Genomic DNA, 15,909 nt, shown 5'->3' on the forward strand with positions numbered 1-15,909 from the left:
ATTTTTAAATGAATATTTGAAACTTTGCACTGAATAGCAAAGGTGAAGTCATCTTATTCTGCAGGCTGTCTTTGAACTCCTTGCTTTAAAGTAAGCCTTCCACCCTTCACTGTTTTTCTTGGTAATTTGCTCCCCAATGTCTGAAACTTTAAAGCAGGAAAGTAATTAATGAAGAGAGAATAGTGAATGTAACACTTTTTTAACATACATTTCCAGATACATTGTACAAAAACTCCCTAAATGATTCAAAAATGTATTCTTGCATAAATTTACAAGGATACGTATTTTTATGACCCGTGAATAATTCTGCAAGTAAGCACAGACCTGCAACCAAACATATGCATATAAACATGCACACGTACACAAAGAGATATGTGCAAATCTCACCATTATTTGTTTTTAGTAACTACCTTAATATCTGGAAAGAATAAAGAAATTTTAAAGGTGAGTCAAGAAGTTTGGGTGGAAGATATTACTGAAACATGAAATAATTATTTCTAAAAAGACCCGTCAAAAATAGAAACTTGCAGACAGTTCCAGTAAACTTTCAGTGACTGAACATAGCAGAGAAAGGAAAGATGGTTAAGTTCCAAAAACCAGCCTACTCACTTAACTTGTACCTGAGCTATCCCGGAATGAAAGGACTCTTTCATTTGAAGCATTCAGACTCAATGCACCTTTTATTCTACATGAAGCCTGTCAGTTTACTGGTAAAATGTTTTACATCCTTTAGAACTTGATCAGAAGATCTTTGTACTCAGCAGAATGTTCCCTTTAATGTCAGTCAGTTAGGGATGATTTGTACATCTTGGTTTTGAAAAAAATGGTTAATGATTCAGAAGAGCATTCATTTTGAATGCTTCAAGGCAGGCACCTTAGAGAGTGTGATCCTGAGAAGTGGTAAGAAGCTATTTTGCAAATCAGACCTTCTTTTTCTGTGTGTACAGAATACACAAACACAGCAGTTGCTTGTGGAAATGTACTAATGAGCATAAGCTAAATCTTTTCTGTAAGCAATGTTCATCGTGTGGGATAAAAATTTGAAATTGAGACTGAGTGTAGTGCCTCTGTAGTAAGCACAGAAGAAAAAAAAGGTGTTCTTTTTTCTTTTCCTTTTCCTTTTCCTTTTCCTTTTCCTTTTCCTTTTCCTTTTCCTTTTCCTTTTCCTTTTCCTTTTCCTTTTCCTTTTCCTTTTCCTTTTCCTTTTCCTTTTTTTCCTTTTCCTTTTTTTCTTTTTCTTTTTCTTTTTCTTTTTCTTTTTCTTTTTCTTTTTCTTTTTCTTTTTCTTTTTCTTTTTCTTTTTCTTTTTAGTTTTCTTTTTTTCTTTTTCTTTTTCTTTTTCTTTTTCTTTTTCTTTTTCTTTTTCTTTTTCTTTTTCTTTTTCTTTTTTTTCTTCTTCTTTTACTTTTTCTTCTTCTTTTTCTTCTTCTTCTTCTCTCCTCTGGAGAGCATCAGTATGCTTCTGAATAAATCAATGAGATGTTTTGGCAATGCATAGTGTTTGGAACTTCCTATGGAATTCCCTGGTGTGGTTCTGCCCTTGCAGATATTGGCATTCATTTGGGAACAGCAGAGAAAGAAATACATTTCATGATGATCTGTGCTTCTTCCTCCTCACCCAATGACCTGAATCACAATATTAATCTGTGACTCTGATTTTATATGCACTACACGCATTGGTATGATTTCGAAGCACACAAATGCTGATACTCAGCAGTGTTTAGGTTTTTAGAACTGTACCTGTTATAATACCCTTAAAAATAACAGCTGCTGTGGCTGGGCTCTGGAGAAAGCCCCCTGCCAGGCTTTAAAAATTTGTGTTATCTATGTTATGTGCTATCTATGTTACATTTTATATTTAAATTTGTGTCTGCTAAAAGATTCTAGTCCATTCATTTCCATTTCTGATCTGATTTGGGACCAAATGCTGCACACCACTGTCATCCTAGGACTGAGCAGTTTTTGATAGCTCTCTGTGGATCTCTTGGACCTCAGTTACCCTGATCTAGACTCACAATAATCCTGATGGCTGCTGTGGAATTTCTGGATGTTTACCCAAGGATAATCAATAACAATTAGTAAGAAACTGAGTAATTCTTTATTGTTATCCTCTTCATTGTTCTTACCCTGAATTAAAAGATGGGGAGATGGAGATCAGACATCCTTTATTTGAAACAAAGAAGATGACAGTCCTTCTTTGTTTATGGGGATTTAGGAATTACATTTTAAATAGGACTAGCTGGGAATCTTTTACCTGGTCAGTTTTCCCATGAAAAAGATGTCAGACACTCAGATTTTATGCAGAGAGAGCTTCCCCACTCTATCACATGCCCCCTCTCCTGGGATGACTGGGCAGAAGGATCCTTGGTTGTGTGTTCTGAAGGTTCGAGCTTCGGAGGAACAGTGAAACTCAGAAGCACTTACCAAGTGCAGCACAACAGCCACCTCCCTGCCTGCATCACTCAGCATCCTCTCTGGCAGACAGGGACTGGGAAAGGGGGGAAGCAGAGAGGCACAAAACTTGGGTTCTCAGCCTCACGATTCCTATAAAGAACTACTGGCAAATTATCTTTCTCCTTAGAAGTAGCCAGGGAAAATGGGGAAAAAATAAATAAATAAGGCAACAAAGCCCTTAGTGACATACATCTAGTTAGTCAAAATTTCCACCAGTGTATTTCTCATGCAGACAGCTAAGAAAAAGTGGAAGACTGGCACGTGGTGTTCCTTGGGGTTGTGATTTGAGTGGGTGCAAAGGTCAGATGAATTCATCTGACATGAGGCAAGATTAGTGTGTGCAGCTTGATACTGTTTTCTTGCTACACTGTTCTGCCTCAGCTAGATCTGTCTGCAGTTTTCTGCATAACTCAGAAATAAACAGCTGATGAGACATCTCCTCATACCACTGCAACTGATATCTCTGAATCTATCAGTGTAAACTGGATAGGTTTACATGTAATTGAAGGAGCACTGGAAGCAAATCCATTTAATGGGTTTTCAGTAGTACTGATGTCCTTCTAATAATGTAGCGGAGGAATGAATCTCAGGTCAGTATTGCCCATAGTAAATGTCAAGGAGAGTGGAGAGAGAGCAGTCCTGTTTCAGCTTGTGTAAATGCATTACCCTGTAGAAACATCTGCCAAAGGTGCCTGCTGGATTGGAAAACAGTCTGACCCTTGAAGAGTGTTCACTTGGGAAATGGATATTCCTGCTTGGTAGAAGCACTGGTTGGCTGCAGAAAGAAAAATCTGTGCAAGATCCCTCATCAGAAGGCTCTGGGAAACTTTGTCTTGTTTAACCTTCCTAAAACACTGTTGAGGAGTACACACACAGTGTTTCACTGGACTACAATTGTCCCTAGAGCCTGGGCGTCAGGTGTCACACATATCTCAACATCTTTGTTTGAAGAATTATTGGTCACTTTGGGCTCACAAAAATAGAGTGGATCCTTAAGGCTTCATTCCAGTAATTGGCTCTGATGACAGCTCAAAATGCCTTACAAAATGAAATACAGTTAGTGCTATTTCTGTCCTCAGCTAATCTTTTATTATTTTTTTTTAATTCTTAAATATTAATAGCAATGTCTCTGCAAAAGATCTTACATTCAGAATTCCACATTCACCAATCATTTAGTCAGACTATTCCTCACATTAGGGGTTATTTATGCAAAAAAAGGCTAAAGGAATGCTTCTAAACTGTGTAAAAAGCTGCAGGATTAGGATTACTATCATTATGTGAAATGGTTCCCTTGGGAAAAGTCCTAGAGAATATGCTCCTGAGAAACTACTGGAAATGAGAGGGATTTTGTTTGTTGTTAAAAGCTTGGAATACTTGATTTATTTTTAGATGTCTGGAAACCAATCTGGCTGCTTTGAGGATGTTTAAGCTTGTCATCTAATCAAGTGATGTTGCTTATTTTTCATCCAACATCAAGATGTCAACAATAGTTTTGATTACATAGCCCTGTCAGTTCAGTTATGTTTGCTTCATTAACAGTGTTAGTTTGATGGAGTCTTGTTTGCAAATACCTAGTTTTAAGGGATGGGCTGGCCTACTGCACAGACAGGATATAGCAGAAAATAGTTAGGCGATTACATTTTTGTAAAGACAGCCTACTTTGTAAAAATCACAGGCTAGTGAGTCCAGAGTTTTACAAAGGGTGAGTATGTGATGATGTGTACAAACAGAAACAGAAATTTCTGTTTTTCAGGGCTGTGGAACTGAAATGTTACAATGGATTTATGAAGCAAGTTCAAAAACAGTTTCCATGACAAATTTAAGGCTCCTGTTAATTTTTTAACAAATAGTTTAGGGTTTTTTCCCACAGGGGGTAATTGACCCAAGTGAGGAAAAAATTAGAAAGAAATTCTGCTCTGAACTGTACTGACTAGAGTTTTAAAACCTTGCTGAAAAGCTATGAGAGAGATGTTATGCATTTTTCATAGAAAGAAATAAAATATTAATTCCTTTTAGTGACTCAGATGAGCACTATAAAAAAAGTATCAGAACTGGAGCAAAAGAGTTACATTATTTAACCACAGCCTCTTCATTATATGTTATTAAAATGATGTTCGATATTTTGAGAAGAAAAAGTCTTTTATAGTTCTGGTTATTAGAGTACAAAAATTAAAATCTATTCAGTCTTGGGACAGAGAACAGAGACAGTAAGATGTTTCTCCTTCTTTTTTCCCCATCTTCTAAAGAAGCAAGAATCAAAATTGTAATTAAGAATTTTGTTTGACACATTTGTGGGCACATACCCGGTGCTGGAACAGCATTTTGCAAGTTTGCTCATCAGAAAAAAACAAACAAACAAACAAAAAAACTCATGAAAGTTAGAGCCTAACTCGACAAACATTGACATGCTAGGATAGCTTTACTGCCTTTGAGCAATCTCAGAGAGGTTAGCGGGATTCCACAGGCCAATTACAGTTGCTCCCATGCCTGTCCCTACAATAGTACCTAAGTAACTATATAAGGCTTCTCATGAGTACAGGATTGTGTAGTATTTTTTTCTTACAACCATAATCCATTGGGTGTTGACATCTTCACAGCAAGCTGTGACCCGGCAAGGATATGCAAGGTTAACTGTATGTATATCTCACTAAACTTTGAGAGACAATTTGAGAAGGTCCGTGTTTTATGTGCAGGCAGCTTTTGCCTGTTCAGGCAATTTTAAAAGAAGAGCAGTTCTGCTGTTATTCTTCCTCACTTAAGATCGTGTCTGTGGAGCTGAGGCTTGGTTTGGCAACCATTAAGAAAATGCTGGATATAAGTGGATAAGACAGCTCTAATTGTAGAGATGTCATGGAAAAAGTGTGATTCATTGCTTTGAGCTGTGCACAGAGCTCAAATACTTGGTTTAATTCGGTATTAGGTGCCAAATTACATCTCCGGAATTTGACACCAGGACTAGGAGAGATTACTTTTTTCCCTTGCTCTTGTTCTCTGATCCTGAAACACTTCCTCCTCTTTTGAGGAGGCTCTCCTGAATGTCCCAGGTTGACCACATTCCAGTTAGATAATTATATTTCAGCACTATAGACATGCTTTGCAAGGAGCAGTTGGAGCTTGAAAAGGGCACACTTTCCTGGGAAGTCCTTATTCTTTAGGAAGTTTTATACCAAAGATATTCCAGGTCTGCTTCCCAGATTAGTTGATATGGCTTTAAACTGCATCTAGTGCTTTAAGTTATGATTCTGCCAAGATTGTAATTTTGAAAAATCCTGAAATTGGAAGACCTGTATCAGAAATATCTACAGTACAGTTCTCTATTTCCATTGCTATTTAACACATATTTCAGGATTCATTAAGTTGTAGGATGGTGGTGGTATACATGGTGTGGAGAAGGTAATAGCTTTTGTTTCCTACATTGGTGCACATTTAAGTATCAGTGGATGTTTTATGAGACAGGGCTACACTGGTCTTGCGGAGATGCACACATTTCATTTTTTTTTCTTCTTTTTTTTTCTTTCTTTTTTTTTTTTTCCTTTTCCCCCACAAATTTTGAATTTGTTCTTTGTTTCCTGCTAAATCTCAGAATCACAGACTCATGTAGGTTGGAAGAGACCTCTGGAGTGGTGTGTTCCAGCCCCCTACTCGAAGTAGATCCAGCATGTCATGTAGCTGAGGGACTCATTCTGTCAAGTTGCTAATATCTCCAAGGGTGGAGATTCTTCAGCCTCTCTGGGTACCTGTTTCAGTGTTTGATCACCTTCTTGGTGAGTTATTTTTTTCCGTATATCAAGCTGGGATTCCCCATGTGCCAGTGTGTATCCAGTGCACCTCATCCTTCCATTGTGCAATTCAAAGAGTATACTTTCTTCAACTTCCTCATATTCTTTCACAGGGCAGTTGAAAACAGCAGTAAGATGTCCCTTAAGTCTTCTCTCCTCCAGGTTGAACAAAGTTAACTCCCTCAGCCTCTTATCTGTCATTCTCCAGCCCTCTCACCATCCTAATGGCCTTTCTCTGAGCTTACTTCAGTGTGTGAACATCTTTCTTCTGCTGGGAAACCCAAAATTAGGTACAGTACTCCAACTGTGATCTCACAAATGCCAAAGGGAGGAAAGAACCAGTTCCCTTACTCTGCTCTCTATTCTCTTGCTGATATATACCAGGATGTGTCTCACATTCTTTTCTGCAAGGGCACCCTGCATACTCATATCTTATTTATGTCCCATGATGACCCCAGGTCATTTTCTGCAAAGCTGCTTTCTATTCAGTGTATACTCAAGCTATCTCAGTAACAACAAATGCAAAAAAAACACCACCACCAAACAAACAAACAAACAATTAACCTTTTCTTGTCTTTTTCTTGTCCTTTGTCCCTAGGTCCCCTGTCTCACTGAGCAATGGGATCATTGAGCAAAGGGGTTAGTTAGCCTTCCTTTTTCTGGCAGTTTACTTATAGATCCTGTTCCTGTTGCCCTGAAATTTGAATCAGACTGAAAGCTTGTGGTTCTCCAGTGGTTTCCAAAAGCCCAGGAGTGAATGGAGATTATTTTGCATGAATAATTCCTACCAGATGTGTCATTCCCACCTTATCAGTGGGCTTTTATGCAGTTTCCCTGAAATGCCACACTGACTTTCCTTTTCATCCAAGGAAAGAGATGGCTCATGTTACTAGACTGGTGCTTACATCTGTTTTTTATTGCTTCATATTCAAAGATCATCTTATTGTCCCAGTGGTCAAGAGTAGGGGAAGTTACATTTGTTCTTTATAGGCATTAAGATGGGAGCAATGTGTGAATTAAATTTGTCTGTGTAGTGTATTTTCAAGTATCAGGCTCCTCTGTTGAATTTTAATTGGCTTTAGTGCTTATTTGGTCAACATTTGGTGAAAAAAGTTCTGAAATGTTGTCAGTATGCACCACACACATGCTACTTTTATCTTAGAAGAATCTGTCTCTCCCTGCTCCTGCTGGAGGGTTTCTTGTTGATCTTAAGACTGTTCAAACTGCATTTTTTTCATGTTGGTTTTATACCTTGGGGCTAATTTGTTTGTTTGTATTTAGAAATCTTCTGCTAAAACAAACAAACAAAAGATTATTTGGCTGCTGCTGAAACAAAGTTGGTGGAAAACGTTTTGCTTTGCCTGTCAAAATTTATTACACTCATTTTGCTGCAAAGCTCTTCTACTTTTTGAGCAGATACAGAATATTTGCCAGGGAGGTTGTTCTGATGTTATGATTTCATTTTTGCCATCCTTGAAGAAATCTGCTCAGATCTATTCCTTTGACATGTATTTCCATAGAGACTTGTCAGAGATTTGCCACAAAATCCCCAAGGATTTCCTTGCACGGAGAAGACCAAGGGTTTTCAGGTCAGTAGGAGGAGCTGTGCTAAGTAAGACCTTGCTGCTCCTGTCTGTGCAGGATGGATGTGATGACAGGCAGCAGAACTGAGAGCTGTTCCTGCAGTGCACCAATTGCCTGCAGGCAGGACACTGGGGAAGTAGGAAGCTGTGTGTCAGGAAGTCAAGAAGTGCATGCAGTGGCAGAGGGAGCTTGAGATGGGAGTAGGAACACAGTATTGACAATTTTGTCTTCATGGGTAGTGACATGTTCCATTTTGGCCAAAGAAGCTCTAGAAATCGCATCATTTCCATTCCAGGGGTGAAGAGAAATCCCTGTGAAGAGCAGCTAGGCAGGGCTGTTGCAAAAAAGCCATTTTTTTTTCTCCTCCCCTTCGCAGGTGGAATTGGGAGGGACAGAGAGAGTGAACAAAAAGATCCATGTGGCTCTAGGGTCTCTTCTTCCCCTCTTGTGCACAACTGGTCAGTCTACTGCCTACACTTGCCCTAGCAATACCTTGGGGAAAAAATGGAAAGACATCCTTTATAGAGACCCTCCCCTCAAAGACAGCATAATGAAGATGCCCCACATATCTGGGCAGATCTGGGGTTGAGAGACACTGCATTTACATGCACAGAGGGATTCTCAGTCAATGGGATGAGCACAGATGCATTATTTGGGGGACAACTGGGTCATATGGAACCACAACAGGGGAAAGAGCTTTGTGCATCCAGGCTATTCCTCACAGCACCATGTTTGTGTGTTGGGGCGGGGAATTGGGTGGGACGGGATGAGGGCTTACCTTGGGTTCTCTTCCCATCAGAACTACACAAATCTCACTAAAACATGTTTTATCATTCTGTCTTAATAATGATATGCAGTGCCAACATAAAGTAAAGGAGTTGACATTGAACAATGCAGGCAACACATAACAACATGCAAAGAGTAACAAATTTAAATATGTTTCCACAGTTGTTTCTGTTGTTGCTGTTGTTTTTTGTTTGTTTGTTTTTTAGTTTTAAAATAATGTTTAAACACACTTAATGTGCATGTGTCTGCAGAGATTTTCTCAGTGGAAATTCTGCTGCTTGACCCTAATCTCCCATTGATGGGTGTTAAGGGATGCTATATCTATGCATACGCTAAGGCCTATAAGTGGCCTCTGCAGCACCCAGAAGCTCCTCACCCAGAAGTTCCTCATTCCTGGATGTTGGTGCACAATCCTGAGCCCCCAGAGACCCAGAGGTCTCTATCCCAGGCCAATGGACATTTGTAGGTTGAAACAGTAGTGAGGCCGAGTGTACATCCCAGAGACAGACGCACTGACATAGCCAGCTGCACAGACTGCCACAAACCAGGCACTGCCTTAAGCAGCTCCCAGATGTAACACTGCTAGGTCTCACGTAACTACAGGCAGATGAGTCCCTTTCCTCCTCTCTGGCTGCTCAGGACTGCTGTTCACTGGTGACGGCCAGCACAGAGCCCTGCCCTCTCCTCACTCAGCCCAGTTCCCCAGAAGCTGGTTTTTGGGACGCACACACTGGTCCTAACCCAGTGGCAGGGCTGAGACCCTTGCCTGTCCCAGTCTGGCACTGCAGGCTGGGGTGCCAGCACCCCAACCAGGCTCCAGCCACAGGCACCAAACCCACTCATACGGACCCCCATTGGTGGCACTTCGTCCTTACAGCGCTTACACATGGGTGATGGTGAGAGCATGTGAGAGGTAGCTGAGGCTGGCTTGAAGAAGACAAGTCAGGCTACCAGGCTCAATCAGATGAGCACACTGACTATCAACAGCTTACGTGTGCCTTCTGTTGTTATACAGCATCTATTCACTCTTTTGTTTCTGCCTGAACCCCTTCCCCTAAATGTTCCTTAACAGGTTTTGTGTTAAGGAACACAAAACACAGACTCTCCTCAAATATCCTAAAATAACCTAAATCCTCCTGTTCCTACGTTTTCCCCCTCCTTATCAGTTACAAAGCCCAGGCTGGCCCTCTCCAAAGCTGTGTCTTGAGCTTCTTTGCTACGTTGGCAAGCAATGTAGCAAATACCACAGCATGATTTTAAAGAAGTGTTTGTTGTTTTGCAAATAAAGTCATTCTCCTGTGTGGGAAAGGACATCTGTTGAAATACTTGGAATTTGAGGAACTGAACCAAATTTAAATATAATGATTAGGAAGGATGAACTAGAAAATGAGATAGGATAAGAGCAATGAATTGAAAGGACTGGGAGAAATAGAAGATGGGAACAGAAGGAGTGAGTATGGGGAAGAGCCAAGGCACAGGATGGCAGGGTAAACATTTGGGGCCAACTCAGGGACTATAAGATATAAATAAATTAAGAAAATGAAATTGGATAATGGAATCCAGAAACAAAAGAAGATGAACAGAACCAAAAGAAAACAAAGTCAAGCTGAAGGGTGGACAGACATCTCAAAGGAGCTGCATCTCTGACATTGCAGAACCTGAATTTGGACAACATGTCTCAATAATTCTAAGCTGTCTATCAAACAGTTATGAAACCCCCTCTTTTTTTCTTCTTTTTTTTTTTTTTTTATATATATATATATCTTTTTGTATTTTTTATTTGGTTTTGTTTTCTGGTGATAGGTCTGCATGCTGTTATCTTCTGTTTCACTCATTCACTTGTTCACATGACATAGGGTTGTGTTGTGAGCCTAAATACCGTGGCCGTCTGACAGGCCAGCATGTTTTTCAACTTGTGATAAATATACCCCTGAAGTTCCTGTAATAACTCTAAGGTATTTCTGAAAGGCAATTAAGAAAAAGTGTTTTCATGGAATATGCTTACTTATTTAGAAATAGTTAATTTTTAAATGTTACTCATCTGTGGGACAAGTTTGGGGATTTTCTTTTCAATTTTAGTTTTTTGAAAGCCCGAAACAAACACAACTTTAACAACACTTTTAAGGTTACAGAAGTAAGTACTTGAAAGCTAGGAAGTGCTTGCACAGAAGTTTCTGATGCAACCTTGTTTCCCTTCCACTTCTCCCTCTATTCCAGGATTGTGACACAATTTTTAGTTACATGGTGGCATATTTTTCCCAATACTAGAACCTATCCTCATTCAATGTACAGAAAAGATAGTGCTCCAGGAATATTGCAGAGTGACGTAGTGAATGAGACTATCATCTCCAGGTTATTGTGGAAGTGTACTTCTTCCTCTATCACTTAATGGTGACATAGGCGTCCTATTCGAAGTGTAGTGTAAAGAGAGCCTGTGTTGTTGTATTCGACTTATGTGGCAATGTTTTGGTAGTGGGGTGGCTGCTAGGGTGGTCTCTATGAGAAGAGTACAGAAGCTGCCACATGTCGGGTCAAAGGCTCAAAGACAGTTCCAGCCAGTTCCAAAAGGGACCTGCTGCTGGCCAGAGTTGAGCCAACGAGCGATGCTGGTTGCATCTCTGGGAGAGCAGATTTAAGGCAGGGAAGAAATCTGCTTTACAACGGCTGCTGGGAGAGCGAGGAGTGAGAACCAGCCCTGCAGACCCCAAGGTCAGTGAAGAAAGAGGGCAGGAGGTGCTCCAGGCATGCAGCAGCAGTTCCCCTGCGGCCTGTGGAGAGGCCCCTGGTGGAGCAGGCTGTCCCCCTGCAGCCCATGGGTCCCACATGGAGCAGATCTCCACGCTGCAGCCCGTGGAGGAGCCCCCGGTGGAGCAGGTGGATGTGGCCTGGAGGAGGCTGCGGCCCATGGAGAGCCCCCACAGGAGCAGGCCCCGGGCCAGAGCTGCAGCCCGTGGAGAGGAGCCCACGCGGGAGCAGGGGGTCTGAGGGGAGCTGCCACCTGGGGGGGACCTGTGCTGGAGCAGTTTGTTCCTGGGGGATGGATGGACCCCGTGGTACAGAGCCATGTGGGAGCAGTTCTTGAAGAGCTGCTCACTATGGGCAGCCCCCGCAGGCTCAGTTCGGGAAGGACGGCATCCCGTGGGAGGGACCCCATGTGGAGCAGGGGCAGAGAGTGACCATGAAGGAGTGGTGGAGATGAAGTGCTATGGACTAGCTACAACACCCATTCTGCATTCCCCTGCACCATTCAGGGGGAGGAGGGAGATGAGGGTGGATGGGGGGGGGGGTGGGAAGGTGTTCTGAGTTTGCTTTTAATTTCCCACTGCTTTAGTCTCTTAGTAATAGGCTACAAATTATATTACTCTCCCTACGATGAGCCTGTTTTGCCCATGACAATAATTGATGAGTGATCTCCCTGGCCTTACCTCAACCCTTGAGCCCTTTTCCATCATATTTTCTCCGCCTGTTCCAATGAGGAGGGAGAGTGAGATCACTTAGCTGTTTATCAGGGTGAAGCCACCACTGTTGCATGTTGTAAATATAAGAGCATTGGAAACTACATAGCTTTTTGTTATGCATTTACAACTGTAATCTTACAGGAAAAGTTCATTCAAATGTGAACGTGTGAATGCATGTATGTGTGCATGCATGTGTATTCACTGTGCTATGGCTGATGTAATATCCATATAATAACATATCCACAGAGTTTTCTGTTTTATTTATTTATTCATTATTTTTTCTTCATATGTGTAACTGATGGGGGAAGGAGGGAACTTAAAAGGAAGAATTAAAGGTGACAACACCTCAGGGATCTGGGATGGATGCACTATCACAGAGTAGTTGAGGTTGCTTCTATCGTGGAAAAAATGGAAGTTTGATCACTGTACATTGTGGCAGTGGTAGACATGACTGATACATGAAGAGGGTATTGTTAAATGCCTGGACTCTGTTCACCTTGTTGCCCTCTGATGCTTTGAGATCTGCAGATGTATGAACTGAGAATTCCTCATAAGGTAATTTCTTCCTTCTTACAGTGTAATGTGGATACAAAAGCCAATGTTTTATTTCCTGTAGTCAGTGAAGTTGCTCATCTTCTGTAAATGTACCTAGCATTCTACCAGGTGAAAACAGTACCATTTTGGACAAATACAGTTCTTCCCCTATCCTTGTTCATGTCCACAGAGCCAAACGCTTGATAACCAATCCACCTCAAATATAAAGGGAACAGTTGAACTCCTTGCTGGGGTAGTCTCTGGCCCACGTTAATTTTCTTAACTGCTCTCAGGACTTTTCTGGACAGTTATAGTGGTTCCAGGCTAATACCATGCTAGGGAACAGGCTAAACAACATTGCTGGCCTTGCAGTTTGCTGTTACGAACACTGTTTTGAGGTCTGTGTTGTAGTGTTTCTAGTAGTAGGTTGTTGTTCTTCTGGTCACTCAGTATCTTCATCTAGTGAGTCAGGCAGTCAGCCATCATCTGTAATGCTTACTGGGCAGGGTCCAGTTCCAGCAGGATTTTTGCAAAATGGTTATGAAAATTATACTGACTTTGATATTGAGGGCCACAGATCTGCAAGTAAATGAAGAAACTGGTAGGGTCAGAGGGAGGTGATGCTTCATAACCGGGAAAAGTACATGAATGTGGGAAAAGATGACACTCAGGGAAGTCAGGGAGTCAGGGAAGTGGGAGATAGGGGTAGCACAGAAGCCATGGAAGAGAAAACCAGAAGGTTCGGGAGAAGATAGAATGACTGGGAAACACAGAAAGAGAAGAAATGGAGAAGTTCTGCATATGCGAGACACAAATCTAGATACCCATTTAGGATATCTCAGTTTTGGAGTACTTACCTTTAGGAGCTCTGAATTTGGCTTTGTTGAGAAAATGCTACATACCCATAATTTTGTGGCAGCTACAGTGCTGAGGACTTCAAATCCACTGAAAGGGATCTAAAGGGATTTCAGAGGGTTACCCAAAATACTGAACCACATTCAGGGGTGTGTAAGACATCCAAGAAACTGATTTACTTGTTGAAGCTGTACTGCTGTGCCACAGATTGATAGGTGGCTGTCAGAGCCAGTCTCCAGGTGGCATGCCCCTCCAGCTTCTGGACTGTGATGAGAGCCCAGAATCAGGTGTCTTGCTATGCTAGAACCAGCAGCAATTTCCATTTTCTCATGGATTTACGGAGATCTTTTTGTGCATTTTGGGATCACTGATTGATACATCCTGGGGGGGGTTGTGATCATCCTTAACTCTTGAACCATAGCAACCTGCCATACCTGAGCTAGGAGGGGTGAACATGGCCACCACCTCAGAGACATGTTTAGTAGCACCTTTAGCTGGCACTGATCTTGAGGTTTTGGCCCCAGACCTAGCAGCCAAATCACTCTTTGGAGTATGTTATGGTATTGCTGTGTTGCATTCTGGAGTACTGTTCTGGGGTTTGCATCTTGTCCCCCTCCCTGACATCTCTGGATCTCTCTTGCTGTGCTTCTCCAGCAAATTGTATACCACTGCAAGATGCTGGCCCAGCAAGATCCGGCACGGAGGCTGAACAGTGGCAGCTGGCATAGCCTCTTAATATAGAAGTGAGGGGTGTGGCTGCACAGGCAGTGTGGTGCTGATCAGTTCGGGAACAGGCTGTGTGCTAAAAAGAGTTTAGTTGCATGTTGCAAAGGCTTATGGGGCTGATACTGAGTCTGAGGGGCAGCCTAAGTACTCAGAGGGAAGGAAATAGAGGGACTTCCTAAGGGCTTCCAGGAGCCAGCGCAGATAGGCTGGGTGCCTACTCTAAGATGGACTGTGGTAGCAGCTGAGTAGACATGGCTGGATGGGACTGCAGCTCATGTGGAGGCACCTGAGCCATCCGCAACGCTGCTAGCTCAAGGTAGTGTGAAGACCAGAGCTGTGGCAGCATGAAATGTCTGCCTGGGCTGGCAAATTGTCCTGCGAACCATTGCAAAGCTCCACACTCTCTGCTGTGCTGCTTGAAGCTCACTGGTTTAAACCTAGTACATGGTGAGTTGAATCACAGCAGTGATTGCTATCTAGGCATGCCTTGTGTCCTCTTATAAACCTCAGGATTTTTTTACATCCCTCCCAAAAGCTGTTTTAAAAAAAATCTCAATAGCTAACCACGTGAATGAATAAATCATAATAATTATTCAAATAATCCTATGAATGAATTATTCATTGTAATAATTGAAAAGGAATCCCAGCAAGAAGCATTTTACTATTATAAAGGTAAATATTGATTCATTTTTTTAGAAAGTATATTCTCCATCAAAGTATTTTTCATCTGCTTGCCATACCCTAATTATGTATAATATGAAAGAAAAATATGCTTCCTTGTGTGACAGCCATTTTCATATAAATGAAAAAATATGCTTCCTTTTGCAACAGCCATCTTCAATGTTATTCAGAGAGAAAGGAAAAAGGATTAAGCAACATTTAGATTATATTCACCTCCTTCCTGAGGACAGAGCCAAACAAGACACCCACTGTCAGCTGGTCAAAATGTCCAAAGCCTGAAGTAACTGAATATTACCAGCTAGTTATAGAGGATTTGGGAGGAGGGGTAAAAAGGGAAATATTTTGCTTCTATTTCTGTGCTGATAAGATAGTGTAGGCTAAGCATATGGCTTGCAGCCAGCAAAGGCATCAGATACTATGATGAGAAAAGCCTCGTTAGTAATATTTAGCACTGACAAAGGGCTTTCAAGGGAAAGACAGACTTTTGTCCTGGGAACGATGGATGCAGCCTTACCTGTTAGCCCTGTTTTCAGAAGGACAAAGTGAAATGTCATAAATTTCTTTATGCTTTCAGATCCCAAGCACGACATGGATTGAGCAACAGGTGTCTGAAGGCAAAAGGACTGGAAGTCTAATTGCCTACAAAATGTAGTGTTGGCTCCCAGGGAGACGGGGTAATGTGTGGTGGTAAACAAACAAACAAAGAGCAAGCTCAACTGTTTGATAACTGGAGAAGGGACAAATCCTACACACTCCAAATCAGAAAGTGTATTTACCTGTGTTTTTCCCCAGCTGCGGTTCAGTGTGTGACAGGTTGCCTCCATCTGTGAGCGGCCAGATGCCACTGCCGTGCTTGCATCTCGGCAGTGGCATTTATAAACGGAGGTCTGCGAGTCACAGGCACGGAGAGCCTCGCTCAAGGTCAGCTGGAGAGCCTGCAGCGGGGGCAGGCACAGCACCGAGGGCTCCTGCCTCCAGCATCGGGGCACTGGTCGGAGCTGGCGGTGTCCGATCCTCGTCGGGGGTCTGCCTGCAGGGGCAGGGGCAGGTTT

General features: G+C 42.0%; 1 long non-coding RNA gene across 2 annotated transcripts in view; it reads right to left on the bottom strand.

Moving 5' to 3' along the window:
- Window positions 1-15,909, bottom strand: part of LOC121079057 — a 16,209-nt gene continuing 300 nt past the window's right edge. The window contains exons 2-3 of one of the 2 annotated variants that reach the window (XR_005824849.1): window positions 15,634-15,887; window positions 1-146 (exon numbers count right to left, since the gene is read on the bottom strand). This is a non-coding gene — a long non-coding RNA (uncharacterized LOC121079057). Of the gene's footprint in view, window positions 147-12,330; window positions 13,175-15,633; window positions 15,888-15,909 lie in introns of those variants that run through there. The other variant, XR_005824848.1, reaches the window with a different exon arrangement.

This window comes from Cygnus olor, chromosome 1, assembly GCF_009769625.2.
Source record: "Cygnus olor isolate bCygOlo1 chromosome 1, bCygOlo1.pri.v2, whole genome shotgun sequence".
In the NCBI taxonomy this organism is placed as follows: domain Eukaryota; kingdom Metazoa; phylum Chordata; class Aves; order Anseriformes; family Anatidae; genus Cygnus; species Cygnus olor.